At 35.2% G+C, this 8,725-nt stretch overlaps 1 long non-coding RNA gene across 3 annotated transcripts; it reads right to left on the reverse strand.

Moving 5' to 3' along the window:
- Positions 1-3,389: 3,389 nt before the first annotated feature.
- On the reverse strand, positions 3,390-6,400 carry LOC125660848 (uncharacterized). Of its 3 annotated transcripts, none has more exons than XR_008798879.1 (5): positions 6,265-6,400; positions 5,599-5,698; positions 4,677-4,813; positions 4,297-4,420; positions 3,390-4,056 (listed from the first exon to the last, which is right to left on the reverse strand). It is a non-coding gene; the product is annotated as an uncharacterized LOC125660848 (long non-coding RNA). The 3 variants fall into 3 exon arrangements; XR_008798877.1 differs by having other exon boundaries at positions 4,297-4,433; XR_008798878.1 differs by lacking the exon at positions 5,599-5,698 and having other exon boundaries at positions 4,297-4,433; positions 6,265-6,380.
- Positions 6,401-8,725: the final 2,325 nt, after the last annotated feature.

The following is an 8,725-nucleotide window of genomic DNA, read 5'->3' on the forward strand; positions in this document are numbered from 1 at the left end:
TTTTACCGAAGATGTGTTGTATTGGCAAACTAGATCGTTATAACGACTATAGAATTTGCTAACTGTTTACTTTAATCGAGACTATTAAAACCCCTGTCACATAAACACCATATGCAGGTGATAATGGAATATTAATTTGCTACATAAATATGAGACGTTGATGACGGGGAAGCTAAAATCATCCTGTTTGTCATAAAGTTGAGTTGTTAGTTTGATAGCGATGTTCAATTGAATATGTAAGAACGAAGCAGATGTGGAAGACTCTATGGTGTCTTTTATTTCGAGTTTACTAGGATATATCGAATCGACATATGCATGTATTGATTACGCATTTTGAATTCTATATGATATTTTAATTTTGTTTGTATTAGTAGATATATTCGGGCTAACCCCAGGGCTTTCAACAAATTTAAAAGTAGGAGGCTGAAATGAAAAAGTAGAAGGCGATCCAATGCTTGGCGCCCTTACGGACGGGGGTCTGGGGGCCGCTCAAGGCCCCCAGAAGCTCTGGGGTAAATGACGCAAAATCCTGCATTCTGGCTTTGAAATTGTCATTTTTTTGCCTGAAATTTTTACTTTTGCCATGAATTTATTGTTTCATATGTGAAATTTTCTGTTCATGCAAAGACTTAAAAAATTCAACATTGCAAAGTACTAATTTTGATGCAAAATGAAAAATAAAGTGCATCAAGATAACTACATGTAATTATTTTTTGCAATGCTGTATCAATTAATTTTTAAGTGTCTTTGCTTGAACAGAAACTTTCACTTTTATTTCTACATTTGTACTGAAAGTTTATAAGACTGAATTGTTTTGTAAGAAAGTTTCTACATGCAGAAAGTATTGTTGAAATGAACTAAACTGCATGTTTTGCTCACCCCAATATTTTTTTTAAATAAAACCCAAACAATCTTTATTACAAATTAATAAGTATATAACATTTAAATGACCTATAATTTTATTTTTCCACAAATTCAAGTTAACAGCTACAGATTTGTTGGTAACATAGCGAATTTGTGCTGAAAAATTCTACTTTCCTTTTTATTTAATACCACATGGGCATTTGCAAATTAAAAAGAATAGTAAGTCTGAAATCTTTCCTGATTAAATTCTGTTTTCGCTTTAAAATTGTTGATTGATATTATACTCGTGTCACTTTCACTTCTGGCTTTTTTAAACCGAAACTGAACAGGGTATTTGTTCTCTTCATTCCGTCAACATCATTGATTTTTACGTTCAGGACTTGTTGTTATCTTTCGGAACTTCTCGTCTGTGTTGTCACGAATTGGGTAAATCCGAGGCTTTCCGACTATTGCAATCTACACCAACAGACGACCAATCAGGTGCCGGTATTCACCTGAACTAAATTTAGCGCAAGTAAACACGTTTTTACATCCTGGTTGATACGGCCGCGATTTCATTCTCTCACCAGAGGGCGCGTTACGCAAGCTTCACATACACCTCTCAAACTTCCACCAGAGTTCGTTTGCTCACAAACCAAACTCTTCCACTTAGGCATTATGGGATAGCGATTTCTTAGGCCGCGTATACTGTGACGTCACTGTAGAATGACGAAAAAACATAACGCCAAACGTAAACAACTTTCAAAACAAGAACGTAAACATCAAGTTCATTACTTTACACAATAAATTGAACAGAGTCTCCCTACTTTATAATGATCTTTTGATCATTTTATGTTTAAAATAAAATCCATACTTTTATATTAATGCTCTTAATATTAATATCTTCAAACTTTTAACTGCGAACTACTTCTTTAGTGTAATTTGTCTGCGTGATAATCGCGGACTCACAATATACAAATCTGTATATTGTGGTGCGTCACATAGGAGAGGTCTATTCGTAGGTGACGTAATGAGGCCTCGACGGGGAGTTTGCAAACTTCCACCAGAGTTCGTTTGCTCACAAACCAAACTCTTCCACTTAGGCATTATGGGATAGCGATTTCTTAGGCCGCGTATACTGTGACGTCACTATAGAATGACGAAAAAACATAACGTCAAACGTAAACAACTTTCAAAACAAGAACGTAAACATCAAGTTCACTACTTTACACAATAATTTGAACAGTCTCCCTAATTTTTAATGATCTTTTGATCATTTTATGTTTAAAATAAAATCCACAATTTTATATTAATGCTATTAATATCAATATCTTCAAACTTTTAAATGCGAACTACTTCTTTAGTGTTATTTGCCTGCGTGATAATCGCGGACTCACAATATACAGATCTGTATATAGCCTGGTTCCCGAGGCCTTCCGATGTGCAAGCACGAAGGCCAGGCACTCACTGTCGAATGGATTCTTCCACTGATCAAAATCCAATATGGCGGACTCAATGGTAAGTAATGGGAATGTACGTAAATGAGCGTATCATGGCTTAATTAGCTGTGTCACTTTCAATTTTATGTCATTAATTGCCAGAGACAGACCTTAGGAAATGTATAATACTTGGTTTTCCATGTGACACGCTTGTTTGATATAGTCTTATCCCTTTGTTTTCAAGCAAGTAGGTGATTCGTCAACTCGCATATTTTTCACGTGTGTTAAATTAAATCTAACCGTGTCACTTCGTTTTTTCTACTATTGTTGGGTTGCATAGGGTTGCTGGTGAAGATATAGACTGAGTTTTATAGATGACACACACCAGTTTTCCTATTTCGAACCGGCAATTTCAGATCGAATTTCCTCCACTCATTTTGACTGGTTATCCTTGTAAAGCAGTATAAATATTATTGTAACTGCTTGCTGTTTATGAGTCTCCCTTGCATAACATTTTATCCTAGAAAGATAGAAGTTACACCTACATGCACTAATTGTGTAAACACATACAATGTGAAAATGGACAATAAAGTTTTAATTTGGCCTTATGATTGATTGACTGTATATTGTTTAACGTCCATCTCGAGAATATTTCACTCATATGGACCCAAGAACTTCCATCCAATGATTTTCAGGACCTATTATGTTGCAATATTATGCTAGTTCAGTTCTTAATATGTAAGTTAGTCATTATTTGTTTCTCTATTTCTTAAAATTCATTCATATTCAAGGGTCACCATCAATTGCTTGTATTTAGACCTATACTTGATACTTTGGTCTTTTGAGCAGTAAGGGTCAGATCGTTCTTAATTAATTGTGTCACACTTGTGAAACAAGATTTCAGTTTATAATCTTATTCAATGATCACTCTTTGTTCACTCTTTTCTCACAATATGCAATCAGGTACAGAGGACCTATTCTGACCCAGATAATCACTGGGTTACAAAGACATTTCTTTGAACTAGTTTTAAAGGTATTTCACATACAGAAATGCTACATTTATTTAAATTTCAGAATATTAGACTTTCTTCATGAACAAGGAATATATTCAATTCAAATGCTTTATTGACGACTACCAAACATGAGGCATACATTATATATACATATATCACACAAACCAGTATCAACTGTACAGAATAATGTAATATTTACTCTCCAAGGCTACCAGTTCTTAATGTATGCCAACATGGTGTAATGGTGCACACTTTCGTATCTGTACGATGGAGGAACAGGTTCGATTCCTGTTGTTGGCTTTCCTTTGAAAGAACTAGTAGAGATCTTCCATTGTTTAAGAATACGACAATATTATAGCATTTAATGTCAAAGACACACACTTGCGCAGAAAACATGTTTACTAATGAAATAGCTAAATTTCATTTACACTAATTATTTGCATGGAAAAGGTTTTTAACAGAAGAGGGTTGTGATCAAGCATTTCTTGTGCAACACATTCCAATCTGAAAGTTAGCAAAATTCCTCATAAGTGTTATCCCCAAGTAACTGAAACATGTCTGTGTTATATATTTCGAAGGTTCTTTAATCTCCACATGAAACAATGCCAAATCTCCTTTTTAAGGTCTTTCTAGTCATGTATTTCTCATGTCATACTGTGGAATGAATTGCTACTCCTCCTACTGCTAGCTAACTTTTTGATCTGAGAACTGACACTCTCAAACTTCCTCCATGAGTCTTTCTCAAAAAGCTCACCTCTGATCTAAAAATTATAAACAATGTCACAAACATCAGTATAATCAGTAAAGATTTGTATCAGGAATAGTAGTAAATACACAATACACATACATCATAAATATTAATTATGTCATAATTTTATCATAGATAAATAATGAAACAAGTCTGTAATTTTTGTAGAAGATGAACAACCAACTGTGAATTTTGAATGTCAATATATTTCCCTTTTCTTCTAAAGTTTTATATTCATGCAGGTTTTACTTACACAAACAAGAGGGAGGGAATGCTGATGTCTGCTTGTATGCATGCCACATTCGTCACTTCCACTCAGAAATTTCTCATTTTCAATAAAGTCATCTGAAGATCTGGCCTCTCCTTTTTAAAAGGATCTGTATGATGCACCTGAAATAAAACAAGGTAGGTCAGTTCATTATATACAAAAAAATCATGCATTTGTCACTATTGTGTTTCATCAATCCAGAAAATGTCAGTATTGAATTTCTTCCACTAACAAAGGGAACATATTTTGAATATGATAAACTTCTTAACTCACCTTTAGATGCCAGAAATAATTGTTTTTATTATTGCTATAAGAGTTGGGAAACTTGAAATAACAGACTGTAACAAATTGATTTAGTTGTTAACCTGTTCTGGAAGTCTGTAATTCTTCATTCAAGTTGGATGTCAATTCCTTCCAATATGAATTAGTGTGGAGGAGGATGGGTCCTTGAATACCCCTTTAGAAATTCTTTCTCCATCTCTTTCCATCTGGAGTCTGTAGACTACATGGTAAAATGAAGAGATCAATCTGGTTATCTTTCTTTTCTTTTTTCCACAAAACTATATTAAGAATCATTAATTTGGTACACAAGTACCACTAGACAAAATTTTCAATACAGTGAGAGAAACATAAATGCAAAACTTTGTTTTGGGGGATGAATGAGGGTTTCTCCAGATGGTGATCTTCTACATTTTTTTCTTTCAAGCTTTAGCAGGTGTGAATTTAGTATCAAATCCAAGCAGTACCAACGAGTTTGTGCAAAAGCATAACAATGAATGTTACTATAGCGCCATATTATGTACTTCAAATTATGTAAAATTTGTTTTTGTTGTTAGATACAGAATTCCTGGCTACTACATAAGATTTTTAAATTGAAGTGTATGAACTCAGTTCTCTCATAAAGAAGACAAAGAATTTGAGTTACAAACAAATGCAAAATATAATGCCAACACAAATATAGAATACCTCAATGTATATCATTTGGCAATATATAAAAACTGTGGGCCGACCCACAAATATAATTTTGGACAAGCGGGACTGTGAGTCGGAGAGGAATAGTAACTGTTGACAATGAAATTGTTAGTGATCCCCTCTGAAATCTGCAGAATATTCACAGTAAACCAAAGTAAAACAGAAACTTTAAATCAAGCCTATTGGATCAAGCATAAAGTTGGCAGGTCAACATAAGAATTAAATAATTGACACTGTCAGAGACCATGATACTGAATTATAAAATGCATAAATAGCCTTATCTCCTACACAAGCAATATATACATCTTATTATACCTGTTGGCATGGTTTTGCATATTCATGAAGAATTATATATGAGGGTGTTTTTTTCACCCACTATCATATGTTTCTTCTTTCCATATGTATGGAAAATTATCTGAAATTAAAACAATTAATATACATAGTGATACACATGTATATAATTTCGAGAATCTGTAAAATTGTACACTTTAAGTCCAATAAAAGCTTAAAACACCTCCATCATCGCACAAAAAAGTAATCTTTTAAACTTCAGCTATAGCCTATATAGTCTTATCAAAGTAAAGCACGTCGTGAGATCTATATGTAATCAAAAATTGTCCAAAAATGAGTGGAGGAAATTCGATCTGAAATTGCCGGTTCGAAATAGGAAAACTGGTGTGTGTCATCTATAAAACTCAGTCTATATCTTCACCAGCAACCCTATGCAACCCAACAATAGTAGAAAAAACGAAGTGACACGGTTAGATTTAATTTAACACACGTGAAAAATATGCGAGTTGACGAATCACCTACTTGCTTGAAAACAAAGGGATAAGACTATATCAAACAAGCGTGTCACATGGAAAACCAAGTATTATACATTTCCTAAGGTCTGTCTCTGGCAATTAATGACATAAAATCGAAAGCGACACAGCTAATTAAGCCATGATACGCTCATTTACGTACATTCCCATTACTTACCATTGAGTCCGCCATATTGGATTTTGATCAGTGGAAGAATCCATTCGACAGTGAGTGCCTGGCCTTCGTGCTTGCACATCGGAAGGCCTCGGGAACCAGGCTAATCTGTATATTGTGCTGCGTCACATAGGAGAGGTCTATTCGTAGGTGACGTAATGAGGCCTCGACGGGGAGTTTGGGGGAGTTTGATACACCTCTGTCAACGCTTGGAATCACGTGACAATATAATCACATGATATAAACAATCATTCTCGGTTTCCTATCCTTTAAAAGTTCAGGCAACAGGTGATCCATCAGGCTCTTTTCATAGCCAACTGACACTTTAATAAGTGCATATTTACCATTTAGCTGTTTGTCTCTTATTTTACAAGTTTTATCATATTTTTAAAGCCTTTCTTACTTTTGATTCCATGTTTACATTTAAATCTCCACCACGTGTATATCCTACATTCATACGCATATTACGAAGTAGTTCCAAATTTATGATCAGAAAACGGCGATTTTAAACAATTTACAGTAAGCATCAATTTGATTGCACCAAAAACATATCATAATATGACTAAATATTTAGTCCAAAACATAAATGTTGGATCAAAGAAACTTTTACAAGATTTCTGTAAAAAGCTGTTGACAGAGGTGTAGTGCGAGGAGCGCACGGAACTCTGGGTAGAGAATGCCGCGATTTCTGAGTCTACTAAAGTTTGGAAGATGTTTAAAGTTTTATAAAAGTTTTTTTCATTGGACATACATTTTTGTCACTAACGTAGCCGGCACCTAATGTTACTATAGCCATAGGCGGCGGAAATCCGCCGGCTACCGGCTACTTTTGAAAGCCCTGTAAACCCCCTACTTGATATATACATTTATCAAACAAGACATGTCACTGATGCACGATACATGTAATTTGAATTATAAAAAAAAAATGAAAATACGAAGAAGTACATACAGGTGTAGTACCAAATGTATGTTGCTAAACCATGAAGTAACTGTTCCATCACCAGACAGCTCGGTATTAAATGTGAAAGTCAGACGTATGTGATACATCTATAGTCAGCGCCATCGGACATCCCAGGGAGAAAATCTTTTAATCCATTAATTTACATCTCCGTCAGCATGTAGAAGACATACCATCATACCTGAAGTACAGACCATACCCTCCTTGTGACCATGAGTGTTACTTCACTTTACACTAATATTCCACATGACGAGGGTATCGAGGCGTGTAGAGAGGTTTGGAACAATAGGGTACATGTAATTTTAAAAATGTCCTTCAACTGAATTACTCACTTACAATGTAGGTTCTTGAACAAGTCCTCAAGTTCAATAACTTCATGTTCCATAGACTTCTACATTACTCAACAGTTAAACCCCTTAGTTGGCTACGTTTCATAGATGACATCGAGATGAAGTGGGTTGACGGTCGAGAAAGCCTGGACGATTTTATCTCGATAGCAAACTCTTTCCATAATTCCGTCAAGTTTACTGTGGAAATTTGCACCTCCAATAACATCTTTTTGGATACCACAAATGGAAGACTTTCAGAGGCAATAACTACTATAAGGGAGTCATTGGGGAAAAAAATCATATAAACTATAATCAACCAGCATTAGAGTAGACAGGTTCTACTGTTTCCTGGCCCCACATTACAGTAGACAGGTTCTACTGGTTCCTGGCCCCACATTACAGTAGACAGGTTCTACTGTTTCCTGGCCCCACATTACAGTAGACAGGTTCTACTGTTTCCTGGCCCCACATTACAGTAGACAGGTTCCACTGTTTCCTGGCCCCACATTACAACAGACAGGTTCTACTGTTTCCTGGCCCCACATTAAAGCACAAGCTTCTGCCCCAGCTAGGAGTCATGAAATTTAAAATTCTAGCAGAATTTTATAGTTCCGCTATATATGCCTTCAGTTTACATTTAATATGGGCAGAAGTAAAGAAGATTTTAAAACATTATGAAATCAATACTTTGTAACAAATATGGCACTACCTTGGATTCTGAAACACTTGTGAGTCAAGAAATTTACGATTTTGTCAGAATGCTTCCTGAACATGCAGTCAAGTTTTTTATTTGGTGTCAACAGAAGAACGAGTTTTAAACATTGGATATCTTAATACTAATGACCATTTTTGGCCATGTCTCAGAGACTCAATGCCTGCCACAAGGTCGGCTCATGAAATTTACAATTTTTATGGAGAGCTTACTGCTCTGCATCACAATGAATTTCTGCCTTTTCCCTATGGTCCTATAAGTGCTTCCTTTTTTATCTCAGAGGCCTTATACATGTACCAATTTGAAAAGATTGAGTTAAGCAATTATCAAGAAGATGTTGGAAATGTGCCATTGTTAACAAAAGTCACACGATGGACAGGGACTGATTCCAATAGGTCACCGGAGTAAGTCAGGTGACATAATAAACCAAGCCTTTGATGAACTAACAAAACAACACTGCATAAG

Source organism: Ostrea edulis, chromosome 9 (assembly GCF_947568905.1).
Source record: "Ostrea edulis chromosome 9, xbOstEdul1.1, whole genome shotgun sequence".
Lineage (NCBI taxonomy): Eukaryota > Metazoa > Mollusca > Bivalvia > Ostreida > Ostreidae > Ostrea > Ostrea edulis.